This window comes from Hirundo rustica, chromosome 4 (genome assembly GCF_015227805.2).
Source record: "Hirundo rustica isolate bHirRus1 chromosome 4, bHirRus1.pri.v3, whole genome shotgun sequence".
NCBI lineage: Eukaryota > Metazoa > Chordata > Aves > Passeriformes > Hirundinidae > Hirundo > Hirundo rustica.
Genome location: NC_053453.1, coordinates 62,548,035 through 62,572,411, shown reverse-complemented (window position 1 = coordinate 62,572,411; position 24,377 = coordinate 62,548,035). Strand labels below are relative to the sequence as shown.

General features: G+C 42.4%; 1 protein-coding gene across 2 annotated transcripts in view; it reads left to right on the top strand.

The window, feature by feature from the left end:
* The first annotated feature begins 506 nt into the window (after positions 1–506).
* Positions 507–24,377, top strand: part of FAR2 (fatty acyl-CoA reductase 2) — a 119,505-nt gene continuing 95,634 nt past the window's right edge. Inside the window, exon 1 of one of the 2 annotated variants that reach the window (XM_040062471.1) lies at positions 507–633. The gene's annotated coding sequence lies outside the window, so the exon portion shown is untranslated. Of the gene's footprint in view, positions 634–960; positions 1,082–24,377 lie in introns of those variants that run through there. The other variant, XM_040062472.1, reaches the window with a different exon arrangement.

Genomic DNA, 24,377 nt, shown 5'->3' with positions numbered 1-24,377 from the left:
TGAAAAAAACGCAACCTTGTAAAATTAATTAATGCTTATACATGCTGTAAGTGTAATAAGAGCCTATAAAACCATCACATCTTGCTGATTCTGATGCTAAATTGAAAAGATTTGAGGGTGTATCTTCTATTGCCAGAGCAAGAAAATTAATATCGGTAGCAAAAGCAAGTACTCCGGACCGAGTAGGCATGCCGCATGTCTTCCCCCCCCCCCCCCTCTCTAGCGCTTATAAGACGAATTGGGTAATTAACTTAATATGCCTATTTTATAACTCTGTTTCTCTGCACAACATTCTTCCTGACCATTTTAACCGCAGCCGTAAATTCTGCTGTAAGCTGAGGAGAGTAAGGAGGTGTAATAACCTTGGAGGACCCCCGAGGGACCGCTCGCCCTGCCCCATTACCACGGATTTAGGAGCTTTCGGGGCTCCCCCGCCCTCCCCTGGATGCCTGCGGGGCTCCAGCGCAGCCCGGCCGCGCTTCCCGCATTCCCGGCCGCCGGCTCACGCCGGCGCAGGCGGAGCGGGGGAGGACCAGGGTGGGGAAGGGGCTCGGGGAGGCGCTGAGGAGGAGCCGCCGCCACTCGCTCCGGCCCCAGCGAGCCCGGAGGCGGCAGAGGAGCCCCGGCAGCCCGGTAAGGAGGGGAGCCCTCCGGGAGGGAGAAGGGAGGGGAGAGAGGGAGCCTTTTCTCGCCTGCCCCGCTGGTTCCTGCAGCGCTGGCGCGGCGTGCCCGCACCCCCTGCAGCACGGCCGCCGCGGGGAGCGGCCGGGCCGCCGAACGCGCCTGTGCCCCGCAGCTGAGGGGGCGACGCCGGCGGCGGCCGCGGAGGAAGGGGCGGCCTGAGGCGGGGGTTCACGGGCACACGCGGGGCCGAGCGCTGCCGGGGGCGGCCCGGCTCTCCCGTCCCGGCGGCTCCTGCCGCAGAGCCCGCGGCGCTGAGCCGGCCGGCCCCGGTCCGCGCCCCGGGAGAGCGCGCATCCTCCCCCGGTCCGGGCTCGGAGCAGCGGGGCAGGCGCTGAGCTCCCCGCCTCCCTCCCCCGGCCGGATACACACCACTGTCACACCCGGAGCGCCACGAGCGGTTTGTTAATTTCATTTATGGGGTTTTTTTTTTCGTTTGTTTGTTTGGGGTTTTTTTTTGCTTGCTTGCTTTTTCTCTTTTCCTCCTCCTCTTCTTTGCCGGGAGTTGCTTGCGTGCCGGGGGAGGTGTGGGACAGCGGTTCGGCAACAGGAATTGGTCGGAAAAGGGGCAGTTGGAGGTAACAACCCTCCGGGGCACGGCGGAGGGAAGCAAAGGCAAAAAACCGAAAGCACCCAAGAAGGTGGTGTGGGGGCGATGGAGAGGAGGAGGCGACGCTGGAGACGGAGGATGCCCGGGAGGCGGCGGGGCCGGGCCGGCTGCAGCGGGGCCGGGAGGCTCCGGCGGGGCCGTGCCGGGCAGGGACAGCAGCCGGCAGCGGCCGGGTCGGGCCCCTGGCACCGGGCGATGCCCCGGGGGCAGCGGCGGCTCCGGCCCCGCCGGCTCTTCGGCTCTTCCTTGGGTGAGTTGAAGCCGGGGTGCGACCCTGTGCATGAGGAGGGGATGTGGCGAGAGGCTCCCGCCCTGCCTCGCCGCGGAGTTGGCTCTCAGTGAGGGTAAATCGTCAGTGCGATGCTGTTAAAAATAAAGGAAGATCTAATCTAATTTGCGGGGACGGTTGCCTTTTTGTTTTCCTGCTGTTAGGCCCATACGTTGTGGTTTTTGTTGTTTTTTTGGGTTTTTTGTTTTTTGTTTTTTTTTAATAGAAGCGTGATATTAGCAATAGAGTTTTAATCATATGAGGAAGTGCCTTACTCAGAGCCTTGGTGCTGTTTTCTGCCCTTTGATTGGGAAATTACTGGATATCCCACCACCTGCAGGGCACCACAAAGATTTAATGCAAATTTTGGTAGAGAATCCTGTGGGGATATCCTTGGTTCTCTGGAAACTAGAGACATGTGCCCTTGTCTTGTCTTATATAGTCCTTTACCTTAATGTTGCTACTCAGAACAATTTGCTTTTACGTGTTTGCCTCGGAGCCTTTTAAGGGCATAGCTAGGGAAACAAATAACTAATGACAGACCATTGTCTTGTAGGGGGAAGCAGTAAAACTAAATGGGAGTTCACCCAGAAATATTACACTGTAAATTCAGTCAAAAGTCTAGTTTTGCATCTTTATTTAGACTGAGAGTTTGCTATCTCTGAGGGTCATTATTAGGCCAGAAAAATGTGTTCCAAAATCCGTATCAGCTCTAATCCTGGTTCACTTGAGTTTGTATTAAAACAAGCATACAGTTGGACTGTCAGATGGTCTCAGAAAGATAACAAAATACAACAAGGCCTTTCAGAAACTTTCAATACCAAAGCTCAGATTGTTTTGTCTTGTTAGTTTCTAGTGTAACTTTCTGTGCGTGCTGGCATTCTGGGAACCACGACTTAAGAAGTTGGTGGCGCAGAGATCTGTTACTGGAGTTTTTGATTTGCACTGCTGCATCAAAAGCATCATTGCTTTCTGCTTACGTGTAACGTTCTTGACTAGAAAAGTGCAAGTTCTGTTCATGACTGAGTTAGGTATTTGTCTCTGTTTGAAGGAACTACATAACTTAAAAATTGCCCTGATAGTTGCTTTAGTGAAGTTGTAAAATCCCTGCTGCAATGTAGTGCTTTAACCTCTAGATCTATTGTGGTGTTCTGACAACTTGTTTCTGCACAACTAGAGTGTTCTAAAACATTTCCTCTCTGTTTTGGGGTGTTTGTCTAAGTTAAAGTCACTGTAAATTTCAGTACCTAGGTGATGACAACTGAGGATGAGAAAATTGAGGGGTGTGGGGCTGCATTCATTCAGAGGTATCTGAATTAAACATGAAGCAATAGCAGATTTAGGCCAGCCTTCTGCAATATTTAGAGTATGTTTGAGGATGCATCTCATATTGTAACAAAGCTGCAAATTCTTCAATACTTCCGATTCAGGATTCAAGTCTAATCCCTGTCAAGGCTTGTTTAAATTAGTGGTGGGGAAATGTAGTTTTAAAAGATCTTGAAGACCATGTGAGAAAAGGCTGAATAAATAGAACCCATAGCATGTCAGCTGGGAAAAAAAAAATCTAGAATAACTGCTTGAAAGGTAATAGGGAATGGCCTGTTAACAGAGGCACAAAGTTGGAAAGTTGGTGACTCTTTTACAGTAAGCAGCTTTGACTGATAAGCTTTTTCTACCTTCCCCAAAGTCAGTTCAGATCTGACAAACCTGAATCTTGGGGAGGTGGATGAGTTAGGAAGGTGTGGGAGTGCTGGCAGGGAGAACATGGATGATGACAGGGCAGAAGGATTGTGACATGGACTGCTGGCAGTAGGACCAAAGGCACAGAAACTGTCATTTCTCTGCATGGTGCAGTAGAGAAGATGAACAAGTGATCATTGTCTTCAGAAATCTACTGGATACTGGTGATTTAAAGTCCAGTAGCAGAGTGTAGATCCTTGCTCCTGCAGCCTGCAGAGTTAGACTGTCATTGGAAAACAACTTGTTTGGTTTTTTTTTTCCCCCATACATTTCACATAGAAAGCTCCTAGTTCTGAAGAGATTGCCAGGTTTTTCCCCAATTGCAAATACAAGGGACAGATCATGTGAGCAACGCAGTGGAGTGGTGAAAACTGTGCTGAGTACCTGACTTGCCTGGGCACTGTTGCTTACCTTACTATGTTTTTCTGGTTTGGCTGCATTTGGAAGAAAATACTGGGAATAACAGCTTTTATTATTTTATTATTTTGCATTATCGCTATGAAAAATAATAGTATTCTGTATCCCTAAGGGTCCTGAGTCCACAAAGGAGGCTTAAGAATTGGAGGTTTGACTATTGTCCAGCGAGATTGTCTAAATTACTAGGAGTGGGTCGTGGAAAGAGTCAGGCATCACCAGATGCATCTGGAAATAAGGATAATCTGAAGGACATTCACTTTCCTGGCTCAGGCAGCTATTTCACAAAGGCAGTCCTCGTTTGGGAGCTCTTCACCCGTGCCCCTGTGGAGCTGTGCTGGCATTCCCCAAACCTTGCTCCCTAAATGTGGGCTCCTGCCTGACCAGGGAGTCAGCCTGCCTGCTTCACCTCTGGCTACGCATTCCTGACCTCCCGCTTGGGATGGGACTGTTAACTCCTGGCCAAATGCAAATCTGCTCTTGTTGCTCTTGGCCTGGTTTTCAGTTGGATGAATTCCTGGGTCTGACTCAAAGCCTGACTAAAACACGCAGAGGGATCGGCAGAGATGGAGATCGTGCGCTTGGGGGAAGAGTGGGCTGCTCCTCCTTGCAGCAGGGGACGCTCAGCTTCATGAGCTCACTTGGTGCTGTGCTGAGGCTTCTGCACGGCCTCCAGATTTAATTTGGCCCCTCTCTGGCCAATTTGGAGAGGGAGGAGAGGTGCCTGCCTGTCTCCAGTCACCCATGTAGATGTACCCTTCAAGGGTCTGATGAACTGAGTCAAAGAGGAAATTTTATGCCCTTCAAGATAAAACTACGGCAGATACTTTTTCTTTTATTCTTTTCCATTCAGTTTTTGAATGGTAAACCTATATTTCCCATTTTTAGTGCCATCTGAGGCAGACATTTTGTCTATGGCGTTTTTTTATATATTTTTAAAATTCTTATTTTCATAGTGTTTTAAGGCTTTCTTTAGAAAATGGAGCTGTCTTTGAGTGACATGCAGCATTAAAATTACTGCCAACTAGGTCTTTACATAGTGAAATAATAATAGTTGGCATGTAATTAATGTTCTGTTGATAATTACTGAAAACCCGTTTTCCCTCAGATCTGTGGCTACATTTGTTGTTAAAGCATGAGGCATATTGAAGGTTTGGCAAAAACACCTGCAATTCAGTTATAATTGTGTTCTGTTCTAAGCTTGTATTAGCTGGGTTTTGCAAGAGTTGCTTGAATGTGTTTCTCTTTGTGTGTACCTCGGCTTAGGCAGTTTCAAGTGGATGGAAATTGCATGGGGCTCTGTTCTTCCACCCTGCTCACAGAGAAACATATCTTGTGCCTCAAAAATATGCGGTTGTGTTTGACTCCAAAGTTTTCTCCTTACCAATTAGTTTTTCTCCTTCCACAGTGTAATTGTGGTGCAGCTGTGCCCATAAAATATGGTTATAATAAGTTTTCCCCATACTTCAATTATTTTTTCACCCTCAAGGCCAATGTTCATCTTCCATAATCTGTTTTGAGTAGCAGGTGGGGTTAACAGAAAAAATACAAAACTCAGTGACTGATTAATGCATTCGAGAATGGCAGGGTCACAAACTTGTATGCTTGCAATGTAATTTCAAAAGCCATCTTTTGGCCTTGCCTTTGTCCAAGCCCAGATCCATGTTTTATTGTGTCCAAAGGTAAGAGGCAGTTTTACCATGGGGTGTTCTCTGGAAACAGACACAAGGTCTTGATTCCAGAATTAAATGGTTTGTGTTTAGCTTTGTAGTGGACTTAGTTTTCAGTACTGTTTCTGCAGTGCTGTGTAAAATTTGGACTGACTAGACTGACAATGCCTTTTTTTTTGGTTTGTTTGTTCTGTTTTACCTTCCTGAAAGAAGCCATAAACCTAATTGTTTGAAGGAAAGAGTGGTTCCCTGACTTAATGTAAAGAAGGGGGATATCTTTTGCTGCAGGTGGTTCAATAAGGCCTTTTTTTATTTTGGGGGCTGCTGAATATAATTATGCAGTAGTGTTACAACCCTCTCTAGAATATCCCTTCAGAAACTACCTTGATACTGTTGGTGAAATTATGAAAACATTAATTGACTGCAATTTTTTAAATAGTGCAATAGATAAACAACAGGAAAAAGGTTCTTGCAAAGCTGTGCAGTTGTTTAAGGAAATGTAAAGCAAGAATAAGTGTGATGCTGTTAATGAGCCAATCACTCCTGTTTCTGAGGAAAATCTAAAACATGGAGATGCTGTGTAGGAAAAGTACCAGGCCTTTTCAGGTGTGTAATTCCTACCCTGCACCTTAGTAAATGCTGAGAGATTCTTAATTTACTCACAAAATGTGTGGGTATTAACAGAGCAGAGCAGTGTCCTAAAAGGTTCTTTGGAATCCGTATACTGTGGAGTTAATGGCTGAGATGCTTACAGGCGGTCCTGATAGTAGCCAGAGGTGGCATCATGTAATGATTCATTGGCAGAATAAGAAAGCATCTGAGTCATCTTTTTAGGTGTGCAGTGATAGCTCAGAGGAGAGTTACAGCTGACTGGAGCTGGTGCTGTGCTCCAGCTGAGGCAGCGTGCCCAAAACGACAGCGTGACGCTCGAGCTGTCTCTTTGTCATTAGTGGGTCCTTGTTCCCTGAGCATAAATAGCAGTAACTTGGAGAATGTTGCATTGTAGCACACAGCACTCATTGGAAATGCATTTTTCTGTCACTGCTGTCGTTTACACGTGAAGTAGTGTTTTTTTTGCCCACTTTCTCTGTTTTGAGATGTATTGTGAATAGCTGTGTTTTGTGAGCTTTGCTCCCATTGCGGTATCGCTCTGTGATTAATTGACATGAAGTTATTCACCATTTGTCAAAGTTTGGCTGTGCAGGTGTGCAGCATCTGAGATGCCTCCTTCATCACTAGGGCCTTCAGAAACAGGTGCTGGTGCTCTGAGCAGAGCTCTGGCCTGCAGGCAGGTGTGTGTGCTGGGGTTCAGCTCTGGAGCATGCCATTATGCTCTCTCTTAGGTAGCACCCTCTGGTGTGGTCAGGAGCAAAGCAGTCATGGCCTGTGGTGAGTGACTGCCAGCCCAGGAGCTGTGCCCACTCTGGTCCTGGCTGGGACCAGCAAACACGGGGGTGGGTTTGTGTCTCATGTCAGGTGGGCACCTGGCTGCTCAGCCTAGAGCCATGACTTGCATTCAGCTTCTACAGAGGGGCAAAAGTGGTTTGGAGGTGGGATGAAGAACGTGAGTGAGTTTTGCCTGTCCTTTCCTGCCTTTGTGGCGACCAGTGAGATCAGCTGCTGCTTTTCTGGAGAAAGGAAAGAAAAAGAAAGGCACCACTTCTGCCAGTACCCTGTGGAGCTTCTAGGATGGTGGAGCCAGGGACTGCTGCAAATCTTTGCAAAACCATCTGCTTTTACCACCTGTCACTGCTTATTCACTAACATGTAGTCTTGTTGGGTATTAGTAATAAAAATCTTTCTCTGTAAGTACAGAAAAGAGGTTTCTTCTACAGTCCTGTGCTTGAGCTATGGGTATAAAATGGAGGAGGTTCAGAAATGCTCTGTTGTGAGGAAGTGTGTGTGTGGGGGGGAAGAGATAAAAGGACTTGCCTCTCTGACATAAAGCACTTTTTGATGTAGTACATGCTCACAAAGCTCTTTCATTTTTGTTATCTGTCGGTCTGAAATGCATGGCATGATTCTGTTTAAACCTAATTTTAATGACAATTTTGAGGGTGAAATTTTGTTACAGAAGGAGCCCTTAGCAAAACTGTTGCATGTACTGACATCAGCTTATTCGTTGCTTCTGGCTTTAAGTCAAGGGGAGCATCACAGTCCAGGACTGCTTCTAGATTTCCTTTGGCTATTGAATTAATTGTCATTGCTGTAAAGGGCCTAACTCCTTTGTTGGACAAAAATTTTTTGAAGAGGCTGAGGCTGTTGGTCCCCAGGCCATTAATAAGACACCCAAACTCATGTGAAATGTATTCACTTTTCCTAAATTGAATGTGGCAGAATTACACCCTTAGTTAACCCTCAGCTCATATAACTGCATCCCTGCTGCTCTGCTTTTGACCCTGCAGACTGCAAAGAAACAACTTGCTTGCTTTTGTGATAAAAGACCTGTTTATGCAGCCTCGGAGCTCTGATAGCCATGCGGGGTATGCAGTAGATTCTTCTTTATTCCTGTGACTGCAGCTGGAACTTCTCAGCCTAGCTCTTTACATGCCCTGTGATCCTTTCTCCAGTAATATACATTATTGCTTTGATGTGGTTCTGCTTCTACTTCCCTGTGGAGCCCTTCTGCAGGAAAAAGTGAAATCCCAGGTCAAGATGTTACAGACACTGAATGACACTGGTTTCTACCAGTGACCTCCTTTGAGTCCTCATTGCTGCTATCTTCGTTAGATACTCCAGAGCAATGCATTCCTAGTATGGAACAAAATGTCAGTGATCCCCTCTGCACTTCTTTGTGCATTTCTTTGCATCTGAAATAAAGTCGGCGATGCTTGCAGAGAGGAGAGGGCGAGGAGCCCCAGGGGTACCAGGGTGTTTATGCCATGCTCTGCTGTGAGTAGCAAAGTATCCATCAAATCTGGCACCTAGATGCAGTGCTCAAACCTGCCAGCTCAGTGGAAAACCTTTGTGGTTCTGGAGATAACCAGTAACATTTGCTGTAATAGTGTCTAGCTATGTTTGTAATTTTTCTTTATTCTTACATTTATGTTCAGTGGCTACTGCCTTGTCCTATGCATCCTCAAAGCAGCCAGTGGGTTTCTGCTGTACTTGAATTTAAGGTTTCAGGGTACCCTAAACAACATTGTGATTTGATAGGAAATGCTGGATCCTTGATTAATTTCTCAGTTAATATTTTTTCATTTCCCGTATTTCCTAATCTCTGTGTCCTTTCCCAGGCATTTTTGTTTGTTCTGCTGTCACTTTGCTAAGCTGAGAGAGCTCAGGCTGTGTCCACAAAGACTCATTTCCTGCCAGAGGTGTGTCCCTTCACCTTTGTTTTGGCCTGTTCTCGACCCCTCATTCCTCTGTAGTGTCAGGCAGACTCCTAGCTGTGTATTAATCTCTTTGGCTCTGAATACAGTTGAACCCATCTCCACCATGTTCTAAAGCTGTCTGTATTTACACTAAAATCGGTGCTTTACAGGCACCTATCTCAAATCTGGCATTGTGCTCTTTGCCACAGGTCCAAATCAGCTGATCTGTGGAGAAGTATCAGTTCCTTGTACTGGAATGCTCCGTACATGGGGCCTCAGGTGTTTTGGCCCAGCATTTTTTTTTTCCTGCTGGATGTTTGTATTGGCCCATATACAGCTGAGAATGTTTTCCTGCCATTGGGAACGCTGGATTTTCCACCAAGGGGAAAACCTATTGCTTGAAAAACCGTATTGCTCAGGGCTTTTCAAGAACTGATAAGGCGTTGCTTACAGCTGATAAACTTTTCTACAAAGAGTTCCCAGCAAGCAGAACGAGGAGAAGGTGGAACTGTGTGCTTCCAAGATGATGTGATGACAATCCACCCATATTTTAAAGATGAGATCTCTGGGCTCTGCCAACACAGTTATACTGTTGAACCCGCCACATATGCAAAACTAGACTGTGATCTGACAGCAAGTCAGTCTCAGCCTACAGATGCATTAGCTGCTCATATTATTCCACTTGGACAGGAGGTGTGTATCTTAATTCTCAGGCTCCTCTTGGAAACTTTTGCCTGTCAATGCTACATTTACTGCAGGGTTGGTTTTTGAGTAATGAATATTTGTGTTTCAGTAGTCACCCCTCTGCTGGTGAATCATCAGCAGGCTGAAGTTGCATTAATACTGAACACATTTGTCACCTTTTCTGGAAGAATTCTCCCAGCCCAGGATGCTGATATACATAGGAGGACAGGTTGCTTTGCTCTTTACATTCAATACGATTTTAAACTTCCAGTCTTAAAGGTTATAGGTTGGCACATCCAGCTGTTGGTATTTAACCTTAAAAATTAGATAAGCGTGTTTAAAAAAAAAAGAAAAAAATACGCAATGCCACAGATTCTATTGCTGACCACGGATTGCATCCTTGAAGATGGGGAAGTTTTTGCCTTCTGCGGTGACGTAATCTGCATTTATCAAAACCCAACTCCTCTGCTTGTCACTAACATTTAATTTCCCTGGCAGCCTAGGTAAGTCGTGCTCTGGGAGATGAAGTAAGGTGATCTGGAGCCCTTCATAGGAACTCCTTTCTGATCTGAGGTTTATGTGTTCAAAATGTTAAAACAGTCACAATACTGTAAGTCTTTCATTAAATGACAGGGTGCCTTCAAGGAGAATAGTTCTCTTAGTTTCTACATACGCCTACACTGAGCATGACTAATGTGATTGTGACTGGGCCTTTAAATAAAAAGTGGAATTCTAGAAGTAGGTCTCATAGCATTCCTAGATACAGAGCAGGAGACTTGTACCTTGTCTCCTTGGTAAGAAGAGTAAGCTGAATTAATTACATCTGATTGTTGGAATTAATTATGATAGTAGGAATTTGTTTTGTGAAATGCATGCAAGTCCTCATATGGATTTTTTTACTCTAACCATATAATTTTCAGTATGTGGTCTATATTATCACTCTAGAGTAGCATTGGCAGCATTTGGTGCTTTGCTCCATGCAGCTTTGTAAAAATATCACCCAGTACTGCTGACTCATTTATAAAATATAATGGGTACATCCTTGCATGTATTTTTTCTTCTTTTTTTCTGTCTTTCAGACTTCAAAAATCCTACCTGCTATGTGCAATCTTATGTCCTTTTCATGCAAAGTATAGTGCCCAAAATATCCTGTCTGAGATGCTTTTTATCTAAAGTGCTTGTAATTGCTAGCAGCAGTTTCCTTTAAATCATTTACAGACTTTTCACTGCAGTGTCCCCTAGGTAGATGGGTTTTTATTCTGTACAGTGCTGTGCAAAAATCTTAGACAAGAAAGTTCCACTTGCACTAATAGAGATTTAGCATCTATATGATAACTGGTTTGAAAGTTCAGGAAGATTAAGGCCAGGAAAATACAGTAAGGATAACTAATTCCATGATGAAAAGGTCATACTTTATTGCCTTAGCTTTTTAAAGTGCCATGTTTCTCATGCTTTATGGTAATTTACCTTCATTCCTTTAAAAGGCAAATTCTGACCTGAGTGTACTGTTAGGGTAAAATATATAAATTTTCTGTTTTCATTGTCTTCCTATTCCTAAGCTGTAAGCCTGCAACTGTAGAACTTTTTTTTTTTTTTTTTTTTTTTTGAGTGTTTTTGCATTGATAAAGTAATTTCTTTAATATATTGCAAATAAGTATCTGGTGTAGAGTTAACAGGGGAGCATATATCCTGATGTTTTAGCATAAACATGAAAGTTTTGCTAATATTTCTCCATGAGGACTGCATGCTACAAGACCAAGATATGTTGGGCCACAGGTAGTGTGGTCTCTACCCTCTTGAGGTTGTTCTCTGCCAGAAAAAGTTAATTTTAGTGGTCCTGCTAAGTCTGCACTTCATGTATATTTGCACACTCAGAAATGTGCATTTTCTTCGTAAGAGTGTGGCATTAGTGCTGGAAAGGGAAGGGAACATAGCAAAGCACACAAGTGACAATAACTGGTACAAAGTAGGTGAAAATTAGGTAAATGTGGTAGATTTGAAATAAGATGCAGAGGTGGCACAGGCTGAATGAAGAGGAGCAAGATAGTGCTTTGCACTTGAGCTTACCACTTCAGTATTGACATTAACTCAGTGCAACTCTGTGCGACACATCTGGAGAGCTGTGTCCAGCCCGGAGCTCCTCAGCACAGCAGGGACAGGGAGCTCCTGGAGCAGGACCAGCAGAGGCTGCAGAGATGATTCAGGGCCTGGAGCAGCTCTGACAGGGAAAGGCTGAGGGAGCTGGGGCTCCCTCACATGGAGTAGGGAGCGGTCTTCGAAAACTGCATATGGTGGAAATGGCTTCTCCTTCTTTTGCTCTGAAAACTGAGAATTGGCAACCACACAACGGGCTTTGTCGGAAGTCCTCTGGAAACACTGCCATTAGACAGCATTTGGGTTCTCCTGTTTCTCAACTCAGGAACAAGTAGCAACAAGTCTACAGCGGATTACAGGTCCCTGGTAAAGTCAGAGGAAAGGGTAGGTAGCAGTCTTGCACTGAGCATTCAGGAGGGTAACTTGGCAAATCTGTCAAGACAGCAGTGAGATTCTTTAGTGTCAGTGAAGGGGAGTCTCACTGAGTCTCTGCTGTTCCCCGGAAGGAACTGCAACCTAGCAGAATCCATGTGGAATCTAGTAATTTTAGTCCTGTTACGTAAGTTTAAGGTCATGTGTCAGAAAGGTGAGTTATTATTTCTCTTCTTTCCTTCAGTTACTTTGGAGATATTATTAAAGGAAGGGTTGAAAGTTTTCTTTGTACTGTGGATATTTCTTGGCTCTCTGTTCTTCTCCTTTAATCAGTATTTTGAGGCTGGTGCTCTGAATATTTGGGTTCTCTTCTTTTTAATATCACTGGCTAGTTGTGAGATGCACATTTTGGTAGATAGCTGCTCATGGAGCTTGAGAGTAGAGTCCTCGCCTGTTTTGTAAGGGTGGGGATAAATGCTGTGTCCTCAGAGCCCAAACTGTGTGGGATTGAGTGCGCGGGCAGGAGGTGGCCTGTTGTGCAATTTGTCCCACCAAGCAAGAGGCATAATATGTTCGTGTTCTGAATACAGTTTTGTACAAAAGCAAAGATTGCGTAGGAGAACTTAAATAAGCAGTGCAGCATAGGAAACAGAATATTTTAATACTCAGAACTATTTAAAAATGCTGGCTATGTTCAAATCCATCAGGCTGGACAGGGTTGATGATAGGATGTTGAAAGACATAGTGATACAATTGCAATTCTGCAGTTGCAATTCTCTATGAAAATATATCAGAGAGGTTCCTGAAAACTAGGAAAAGGCTTTATTTATTACACCCATCTTTTTAAGAAGAGAAAGAAATGTAGTTCAGGGCTAGTCAGACTTCTGCAATCTCTAGAAATAGTATGTATCGTGTTTTCAGGGAATGTGAGAAGAATGAGAAGATGAAATCTAGAATAATTGACCCAGATGTACCAGGGACAAGAAGTATTTGATGAACCTGGATGCCTTATGTAATTAAATGACCAAGTATGTAGATGTGGGCATATTGTTGGATGAATTCTTTGCTGTGAGGTTGCTTGCTGGTGCACTGGCACAGGTTGCCCGGAGAAATTGTCGATGCCCCATCCCAGGATGGAACTCCTAGCAACCTGGTCTAGTGGAAGGTGGTCCTGCCCATGGCAGGGGGGTTGGAACTGGCTGATATCTAAGGGCCTTCCAACCCAAATCATCCTGTGACTCTCTGACTCCAGTGTTTGTTATCATCTCTCTCTGAGGAAGTATATGGATTGTTAGATTAATTAAAATTTGAGTGGATATTGGAGTTCCAAGTGTAGTCTTCCATGGCTCAGTGTCTCACTGGAGACTAATAACAAGTGGTCTGTGAGGGATTGGGTCAGTGATGTCACCTCTCTGTTAATTACTTAGATGGTGAGATGATGGAATGCACTGGAGAAAAGTTATAGATCACATTAAATTGGCAGGAGAGAGAGTTCGGTGCATCAAATGGTAGAAATTCAGTTCAGGTGGTTCTTGGGAAGCCTGAGATTTGGCTACCAGCTCTTGAAGTTCAGTGAGAATAAACATGAAGTCCTGTGCCTGTGCAGATCAACTCCTTGCAGCAACATAGTCTGGGAAGCAGCTGGCTGAACAGAACATTTGTGGGAAAGCTATGGGATATGATGATTGCTGCCAAGTCCAAAATGAGTTAGTGATGTGTTTTCATTGCAAATAAGGCAAACAACATGGTGGTCTCCATGGCCAGCAGATCAGGGGAAGTAATTGTGCTTCTCAGAATTTTTGGGTACTCCGTTTCTTCAGTCAGTCCTGAGGTTCCTCAAATGAAAAGAACAGTGTTTAGAAAATGGAGAGAGGACTACTAAGGTGATTCTGAGTCATGGGAACAATAATTAATCAGGAGAGATTAGGGTCCCTGGGCCGTTTTAGTCTGGCCAAAAAAAAGAGACAAAGGGGCCATCTTATAGAAGCCTGTAGCTTCTTGAAGGCAGAGTCTTATGACTATGGAGATGAATTCTTGTTTATGGCAGATCATAAGATCAAGGAATAACTGTTACGGATTGCAGCTCAGACTGGTCATTAGGAAAATATTTTTCACCGCTGAGTAGCACAAAAGTTTTAACATGCCACCCAGAGAGGTGGTGGAATCTTTCCTTGGGTGTTTTTGAGACTCAGCTGGACCAAGCTGTGGCCGACCTTATCTAACACTGATGAGTCCTTCTCCAAGCGAAGAATTGAACTGCTGATCTTCAGAGGTTCACAGCAGGGTTTTTTTGTTTTTCTGTGATTCTGCCCAGGATATCAGGGCTGAGCAATGCAGAGAAAGATTTTTGTACCGCTGTGACATTCTTGTGTCCATGAGGGTGAATCTGAAATGGTGGAGAATGGAAGTTCTTCTATAAAGATTTCCTCCTAACTGTCAGCTTGAAATGTATCCATGTATTAGGAGTCCTTAACTCTACATGACGTGTGGGTTTATACTGCTTAGCCATTTTAAAATTTTTCTGCTCTTTTGACATGCCTTGGGAATAAACACCACAATGTTCACGTGGACATAGGGAGCCAGGTAATTTGTATTTCATCAGAATTATTTCATTTGAATTATTTATTGAGCATTATGTCTACTCTAATCATTACTTCTCTCTTTGTAGGTGTTCTAGGAATTGTAGAAAAACAGAAATTGGTTTTTGAAATTTGATTTGTCAAAAGTAAGAAAGATGTGAGAAAATCAGCTGTCAGAATCATAATAGATCTGTTTTCACAGATCAGTATTGATGATTGTTTTCAGTTGAGTTGGTCCTTGTTTTAAATCTGAATGTGACTGATTGCCAGTGCTGCAAGATTTAATTGTAGAGGCCAACTCATGGAAAGGTGAAAAAGTAGTCAGCTAAAAGCCAGGATAATTAGGAACATGATGTTATCGGTAATCCAGGGTAGGAGCGAAGACAGACAGAATGGGGTCAGCCTTTGACAGGCTAGAAAGAAACACCCAAAGTCCTGGTTCCCCGAACCCACAGCCCAAGTCCCATTGCCAGAAACCTGTGGGTGGGAATTCCCACCCTTGAGGCTGGCCAGGAAAAGGTGTTGCAAAGGTATATTGGTCATCCTTTGTGTTTTATCTGACTCTCAGATAAACACTGATGCCAGCATGCAAATATACCTGTATTCACTTCAGGGCTGATTCCACTTCCAAACCAGTTTTATTTCTTTCACTTACTGCCTGAGCCAAGAAACCCTGCAGACCTAAGTCAAGCCAGTTTAAGGAGGATCAGATTTCATGTAGGTTGCTTGGGATTATGGAGAGAACACGGGAAAAACACCCACCCAACCTCTAAATATTTTGTGTTCTAAATCCAGGAGAAGTTGGCTTAGGAAAGACTAGATTTAAACTCTTGACTTTAATTGACATAAACTGAATGAAAGTACTAAACTGAACAAAACCTTGCTTGATGTGTGATCGTCATTTCCTCATTCAGGATATTTCTGTGAAACGCTTTTCCAGACTCTGTCTATGTGATTAAAATTGGTGTTACTCTCAATTTACTGCACTCTCCTGTGCTAAAGGGCTTTGCTATAAAAATAATGCAATGTAGAAGTTCTGCTCCGAGTAGATGTGGTTGGTATTGCTATAGCAACATTTCCCTCCAAGCCATGACTGTGATTACAAAAATTGCCATTGATCTTATAGGTAGTAAATTATATCTGTATTTAGCAATGAACTTCTAATGTCAAATGAAATAAATACCTGCTTTTCCTATTCATCCCCCACCAAGCCTCAATTTTAATTTCAACAAAATAATTTCATTTTTAGGAATTCAGTTTTTCAGTAAGTTTTTTTTAGATGTAAACACAGTTTTTAAGTCTCTGGATTCAATATGGTAGCTTAATTTAAGCATCAGTGTTCACTGTAGCAGTTTTACTGGGAAGGTTCTTGTTAGGAATGTGTCTGCCTCTGCTGGTAATATTGGGGGTTAATTACTACCTTGTATCGATCTCAGAGGAGGCGTATGGAAAAAAAAGGAAATTATTTTGTGTGGAACATCTTGAAAATATATTTCGAGGAGAAAATGTTCCTGGTAAACATTTTTTGTGTAAATCACATTACTCATGTAATAGGAATATGTCTCTGTTTATATTTCTGGTTTTAGTCCACAATTAGGAGCAGCAATCAGAAGTAAGAGTGTGCACAAGGGGTAGCTAAGAAGACAGGATGGGAAGGTCTGTCTTGGATATGCTGCCTGAAAGTGAACTGTGTGACTGCAGCCAGCAAATCTCATTGTTAAACTACATGCATACACCCACAAACACATAGGAATCAGAATATACAAACCCGATTCTGGTTAAACCCCGTACATTATGCAAGAGCATTTGTGAAATGAACTTAAGAACTACTGAGTGGCAGCAGCTAAGGTAAGAGTGCAATCAATCATGTGTAATTGCATTTTGCTCAAGAAGCTGAGGGGTCATTGTTATGAAAACAAAAGCATAAATCAGTTTTAATTTCTTGGATATGATCTGCTTGCTCTTCTCTGAGCAGCCCAGCTGGGAATCTGAGCTGAGTTTGCAGCTTTGAAATAAATTGTAGCTTTACCTGGATTTCTTGGTTCTGTTCATCTTGTAGTAAGTGGCTTGTTCATTTTAAATTCCACTTTGTGCTTAGACTTTAAACTGGATTTTATTTGAGAGATTTAAGGCTCTTGAGATGTAATATGAATACAGTTTACTGAAGAGCCTTTGTTTCCAAAGAACTGTTGCAAATTGGATCTGGGCCCCTCGTACCAAAGTCATGGCATTAATATCATCTCACCCCTTCTCTTTATTTTTCAGTGAATTCTGAGAACAGACTCATCTCTACCTCAGGCTATAACTTAGTTGCCCCTCTTGTGAAATTACTCTTGCAGAAGAGCCTTGTTAATACCTCTCTCTGGGTGCTTGGTGCCCTAAAAGGAAAGGAATGAGGAGATTGTTGTCATGCTGTAAAAACATGTAAGGTAGCAGGAGATCACTTGTGTCACTGAAGAGAAGGAGAGGGAGTGAAGCATATGGCTGAAACTTTATCATCAGGGAGCATCACATTGCAGAGATGATTTTTTGAGCTTAAACATGTGTAAAACAAAGCTGATTGATGTGTGACTACTGTCAGCACCATGTGGCTGCCTGAGAGTTACCGGAAACACACCAGTCCCTCTACATCTTGTAGTTAAGCTGGTTGCAAGCTACTTAACCCAGGAGTCAGCATGAACTTTATACATATGATGAGCATACAGTCTGTTCTGAGTTTGGAATGTTCCTAATGGAAATTTTATATGACCACCAGCATGAGATTACAAAGTATAACATGGTGTTTGTAGGCAAAACTTTTTATGCATGAATGTGGGTCCCAAAAGCTGTGAGCTACTTCTGACACAGCAACCAGATGCTTCACATCTAAGACTCAGTTCATTGGCCTCTCTTCTCTAAAATTCTGTCTTTGTGGATGGTTTCTCTCTGGCTTCAGGCTACTGCTGATGGTGAGTTAGTAGAGTTGGAGAGGCAGCGTTTCATGGGACTGTGCTGCAATCCAGATTTTGCCTCCCAGCCAAGCCTACCTCTGAGATGTTGGGCATGGAATGCTTACTTTCTTCATCATCTGAAAGCTTAACATGTGCCCTCAAGACCCTGATCTATTACTTCTTTCCACTATGCTAGTGTGGAGTCTGTCTTTCCTGTTGGTGCTGGAATAACCTGTATGGTGTAATTTAATATTTTGGTGATTATTTTTAGATTACTATTATTGTTTTTGATTCAATCTGCAAATCTGGAATTCCAGCAGAATGAATGATATGCATTGGTTTATGGTCACTGAAGATTTTTGGTTTACTTCTTTCATGGTTAAAAAAGGCAGTTGGTAAACGAGAGAACTTATTAACCAGCAGAAATCTTTTTTGTGCATCATTGTGGGATAACGTAGGGTAACAAAAAAGTGCCAAGGTTAGTTCTGATTTCCTACTAGATAATGCATTATTTGTAACCTTAATATCGTGACTAAAGCAACTTTCTTTTTAAGGCCATAGCTGATACTTCAAAAGATAGGGCTATATATATAAGTTTTGCTCTGCTTGCCACACTTCTTGGTCATGAATTCTGACCTTGTCAAGTGGATTGTTTTCATAACTGCTAAGCAACAGCAAAACCCCAAACCACAAGGCATTACCAGAGCATTTCTGTGGCCTCCTGCCATGGGATGGAGTCAGTCTGCACGCTGCAAGTGCAGCAAACTGCAGAAACAGAGTTTGGCCAAGTTTGAAGGTAAAGGTTTCTTTGGTTTTCTGTGTTACACCATCTTACTAAATCTCCTAATTGTGAAGGCATTCAGTGTGATTTTATGAACTAGAATAATTCAAAGGCTCAGTAAAGGGAGTGTACTGTCCTACGTGGTAGTTAACTTGGGTAGATCTAATGCCTCGAACTGCCTTGTGTATCTCCAAAAGCCAGAGGGCATTGGAGGTTCCTGTATGCTGCAGACTGAAAGGGAGATGCATTATCATGCTGAATGTAAGCTTATGAAATGACTCAAGTAAATGGTTTTGATTCAGGTATGAAGCTGGTCAACTGCATTAGTTTAGGGTTTTTTTAAGTTGTTGAAAATGCTTTATTTTCTTACTAAAAAGTGTTACAAAATGCAGTGTAAATACAACTGCGCAGTGAACTGTTGCTTTTCTTTTTAAATTTGTCTGCTGTAAATTTAGTTTTGTTTAATGAAGCCTATAAACTGAGCAGATGAGTTGGGAGCGCGTAACCTTGGAACCCTTCCTCCGTGCCTGACTCATAGACATTTTTTGATTTAGCTTCAGGGATGATTCTCCTTAGATTCTGTTATCCTCAAATGGCACTAGTTTGGCTATTCAGGAAACATAAATCATGTCCTCAAAAAACATGAGAAAGCACCGAATGAGAGAACCATCGGACAAATGAACAAATTTGTTTGAATTCCTGAGCTTTGGTCTCCTCACTGCCGTAATTGAGGCAAGAACAATCAGGGAGTCCAGGAGCTGGCAGTTCAACAAAAATATTACCTCAAGTATTTTTCTGGTATCACTAGGGATGGGAATACTGCAATATGGGTAACAGATTTTAGCTATTTTAGATTTTATCGTATATTTAACAATATATGATGTGTTGGGTGATGTCTACTGCTGCTTCTTCTGAAAAATTCAACTTTCTCTGTGCATAAGCTGTCAATTCAATTTGTTTACAAGCAGGGCAGTGTTTCTTTCTTTTACTTAGTTGAAGGAGGAAGCCACTAAAATCACATAGGGATTTACTTACTGCAGAAATTGTGTTATGGGTACAAAACTTGTCAGAAAATGTAACTGTTTTAATCTTCTCTGTTCTTCTTGATGCGAAATACAGTCACAGTTCACCCAAAAAGATCATGACAAGGTCTGGCTAAACTCTGTGTAGTTTTCATTTTCATCTTGCTGGTTTGCTTGGTTCAGGGACATATAAGCACCTTGTTTCCTTGGGGCACAGTGTGCTTTGTGTCCATGGTTGTCCACTCAAAGCTTTTACCAGAATACCAAATTTTGGTGATACGCAGTCAAGTGCTCTTTTGCTCCCTAGACTTTGGGTGCTTGTATTTTAGAAGTAGAAATGGATGAGAAGACAACCAACTGGTTCATGACTGAGCGAGAATTTTAATTTATCCGTTGTCTTACAACCCCTTGTTTTCCTCAGTTTTCATTTTGAGCTTGACTTACAATGTTGCTGAAGATGGAAAGGGAAATAAAACAAGTTTTTCCCCAGCCTCATGTGGCAATCATCTGTAAACTTCAGATTTTAGTAGTATGTGTCCAAACACCTTTTAGGAAATTTGGTCTGGATAGATTTACTTTATGTGGCGTTATGTGTGGCATTGTGGTGTTTTATTATCTAATAAACACCATTTAGCTGCTAGTGATTTAATCTTAATGTTACAGCTCCTGGAATTATGTGTTTCAATGCAGTCATGGTGAACTTTAAATTAAGATCTAGCAGTCCTGTACATAAGCAACTCCTAAGGGGTTTATTTTGTTGGGTTTTGTTCTCTTGAGTAGGGAGTGTTATTGTCTCAGTTCCAAGGACTTCACGTCTATTATGTAGTATTTTGATTTACAAAACAATTCACTTGCATTTTAATTTTCATTAAAAGTATCATGGAGTGTAATGGTTTTTAGTTGCAAATTTGGGCTGGCATGTAATGCTGTAATCTTTCTTTTGACTATTTGCCACAGTGTTACCAGGGTAACACCACAGGGCAAGTGAAATTAAATATTTTGAAGCATCTTGATTTTGCTGTCTGACAAGTTTCCTCTAAGTGAGAGCAGATGGGTGTTCATCATCAGGAAGGGAAAGGAAGTGTGGCATGCGTAGCAGCAAGAACCCAATGAGTGTCCGTTCTTTTTATGCAGATTTGTGCAGGTACTTAGAGTCTATGGCTGATAGTGAAGTGCAAATATATGATGTTCACTTAAGGTGTGAATTATCATAAAAGTTAGAGAGCGTTGTATTTTATCTATTAATATTTTGCATTTAAGCATCTTGGGCTTTTGAATATTTTGTGTCTTCTGTGATTCATATTCAGCTAAAGTCCTGTTGTCTAAACAGGTGCATATAGACCTAAATCTCTTTGAAGTGGTAACCTTTTAGAACATTATGATTTGTGTCCAGTTGAAGGAAGTGCTTCAGATGCACACCAGTGCTTCGGACCAGGAACACTTTCCAAATTCATGGATTTAATGAGGTCAGCCTGTCTTATTCTTTACTATGTTGTGTCGTGCATTATGTCCTTGTAATTCTCTTATGAGCTCAATCATTATGAAACTCTTAACAATGATGTTTCAGATGAGGCCAGTAAAATTAAACCAACTTGTGATTTATGAAATGTAGTCAAGCAAGCAGAGTATGTTCCAAAAATGAGTGTTACAGACTTTCTCTGAAATTGTTTTGAAGAGGTTTCCTAACAACGCATTCATTTCTGTAATGTGTTTAAAAAAAAACTCTTTATGCTCATAGAAAGCTTAAAAAATTATGCTCTAGCATGGATTCTAGATCTAAGAAATTAGGATTCACTGTTTCTTTTAGGATAAATGAGTTCAGAAAGTAGTACTTGAAGTGAAAAGCCATCTTGACAGTTAAGGAGCATTTACAGCAGCTGTATATAACATCACCTGTCTTACAAATTATTGCAGTCTGCCCCGAAATAATTAAAGGACATGCACTCCTGGGAGAAAGAAGATGTGGCCAAGCTGGCTAAGGGGTGCTGCAGTTTTGGAGCAGCAGTCATGGGAATTCAGTATTACTCAAAACATAGACCACCGAAGACTTTATCCACTAATGAATTGCCTTATTTCTTCATTTTCTACTTGTGTGAGCTTTTATTAATGCTGAGCTTACAACTTCATGATGCACTTGGAAAAATCCTTGCGCTTCAAGCTCCAAGGCCTTCACCAGCTTTCCTGAGAGAAGCTTGCTCCTGCTCACCATTGTTCCTGAGTGGGTCTTCCAGTGGAAACAGAGTTCTATAACCTGATAATGAGGTTTGTTTGGTTTGGTTTTACTCTTGAGAAAAACCAAACCAAACTCAAATGTTGTTGCGTAGGGTATGGCCTATAGCATGCTTGAATTACTTTATGGGACATGATTTGGTAGTTGGGAGATTTGAAAGACTTCTCAAAAAACCATTAATTTAGATGATATATAAATGCATAATTTCTTTTCCTGTATTTTTGGTCAACATTATGTTTAAATAAAACCACAAAACAAAGCCTGTGTTTCACTCTAGGAGTGTGATACACATTGTACCCTAAAGTACAAAAAACAGTGTCATTAATTACAAAATTATGTATCTTGGGGAGTCTCTGGTGAACCATTGAATCTACTCCCTTGATTTCTGTCTGCATTAAGTGCTACTCAATTGTCCTTGCTAATTTGCAATTAAATCTTCTACTTTTGGTTGTAGTTGGCTTTTTAGTTTTTTATAGGGTTTTTTTCCCTTGCCAAGCAGTACATTAAAGTAAAACCTCTTTTATCCCAGTTGTGCTAAATGTGCTTCAGTGTGATCTAAGTCAAACAAATACTTGACAATTAAGAGGAGTTTCTGCTCCATGCTTGTGGAGCAGCTAAACTTCAGGTGCCACAGACCATGTCTTGTGAAATAGTGTTAAATGAAACTAGCTTCCTCTGAACATTTCACTCGGAGGCAAAAGTTCTCACTGTAAGAAGATGCCTTCCAGTTCTGCCCTAAAAATCCTACCAGAGCACAAGTGGTTCTTCTCCTAAGCCACTGCCGACCTTTGCAGCTATTTCTGGACACTGCTCTGAGATGTGAGGAGCTGGGTGGGTCAAGAGCATCAGTTGTGCTCCTGTTGGTAGCATCTTCTGTGCCTGGGTGCTGGGAGCCTTGACCCAGAGTGGTTGGCAGGAAGTGGAGCAGCTTGTGAGGAGCTGTCTGTGCCAAGAAGTGATTCTTTCTTTTGGGGTTTGACTGGGGACGCAGCTCCTGGAGGGTGGTACTGCTGACACGGCAAATACCGAACTGCTATTCAGAGCTGAACAGCTGATAAAAATAGGGGATGAGAGTGCAGCACTCTGCAAAATCCATGTGCTTAACTCTCAGAGCTTTTTGAGAAGATAAGAAAACAGAGACTGAAGATGCCACTTCCACTAAGCTGTATGTCTGTATCTTTTAGAATTAAAGCTTTACTAGACTGTAAAAGGCCCACAAGACCTGATAAATGTGCATTTGAAAATTGCAAAGGGCAGCACCAGCTCCATAATTCCTAACTGGCTTTGGAGCCAAGCACTCCTGGTATCATTTCTTTGATTCATGAGAGCAGCTAAAACCTAATAACATTATGGAACATAGTCATCTCTCTAACAGGCTTCCTTTCAGGCAACTCAGAAGTTTTTTAAAGCTACTGTTCAAAATTCATTTCACAAGTCAGGCTCAGAATAGAGATGGAAAAGTTAGGAATTTGTATTTTGCTAATTCTGAGTGAAACTGCAGAAAGAAAAATTCCTTGGAAAAGTCAATTTTCAAGCTGGCTTGAGAATATATTGACTTGGTTTGTCATGCTGTCTTTCTGATTTTTAACTCTGAACTGTTTCTGAATTTATGAACATTGGACAGTGTTTTTGTCATGCATTTCATTTGACCATGACCTGCTCCCCCTAAGTGCCAGGGAGAATCAAAACAACCACCTTGTCACTGTTACTCAAAATTGTGCCTTTGAAACTGTTTTGGCACTTGGCCAGGCACCCAGGCGCTGTGTTTTACAGCTTCAGCCAATCCATTTACATATATGGCAGAAGGGGATCTGATAATCAGATCTAGTTGGAAAAATTCCAATAAAACAACTTTTGCAAATGTTGTCCTCTGGCACATTTCTGCCTGCCTCCGAAGGATCTGCAGTGCCTGAACACTGCTAAGCGATTACCTTGTTTATACTGGCAAGCATAAGAAAAGATGAACAAGAATGCTACAAGAATGCTTTCTTTTACCATCTTTTGAAGAATTTTCACCACAGAAAGGAAAAGGAAAGAAGAGAAGGAAGAGCTTACTTTTTTTTTTTTTTTTTAACCAAGAATTATGCAGTAATAACTGCCTTGGCTTCTAACAGACAAGGTATTTTACCTTTCTGGTGAAAAGCAGTTTTTCTTCATTTATATGCAGCATCCCAGCACGACAGGCTCAAAGAGAAGTAGAGACCCCATGTGACTATAGGAGCACCACGGGAACTTCAGCTTGTGTCTCAGTGGTGCTATTACATCACGGTTGTTGCGACCTCTCCCTCCGAGAGCCTAAAAAGATAACTGTGTTGAACGAGAGCTGTTTGTTTGGCTTTCTGGGGGTTTTTCTTTCATTTTGAGCTCTGTTTGATTTTATATTTTTCATTCAGCTGTGTATCTACCAATATAGAAAATTTGGAGTATTTTCTTTTTTGTTTATTAATAAATGCTGCGGTGAAAGCTTCAAGGGGTGAGGCTAGGTTTAGATAACAGTATGTAGGCGTGGTAACATGAGAGCAATCTTGAATTACAGCCTCAAACCTAAGGGCAAGATGTGGAAAATTCAGATAAGTACCAAGACTTGTCATCTACTCAGTTTACTGCCTGTTTTATGTGTTTCATACTGCCCCAAGCTAGGCTGACATGAAAAACAGCAGAAGGTACCAACATCTACAAAATCTTCAGCTCAGGACCTGATGTTACTCTCCCTGCCTTCTAGTCTCAGCGCCTGGTGTGGTGCACAGTATGAACCCCTTCCCTTCCCAAGCAGTAAATTGGTGGAATTGGCACAAGGAGTGTTTCTGAACCTTTTTAGATTTGTGGAAACTCCAGTGTATTACCTCTATTACAATATATATCTCTCTCTGTCCCTTCTATCTACAGATTTTGGCAATGATTCGTAGACCCCCACGGGAGTCTCTGTGCCTGTGGCTACTGTCAGGGACCTGGATCAGCGGCAGGAAACCAGAAGAGAGATGTTAGAAA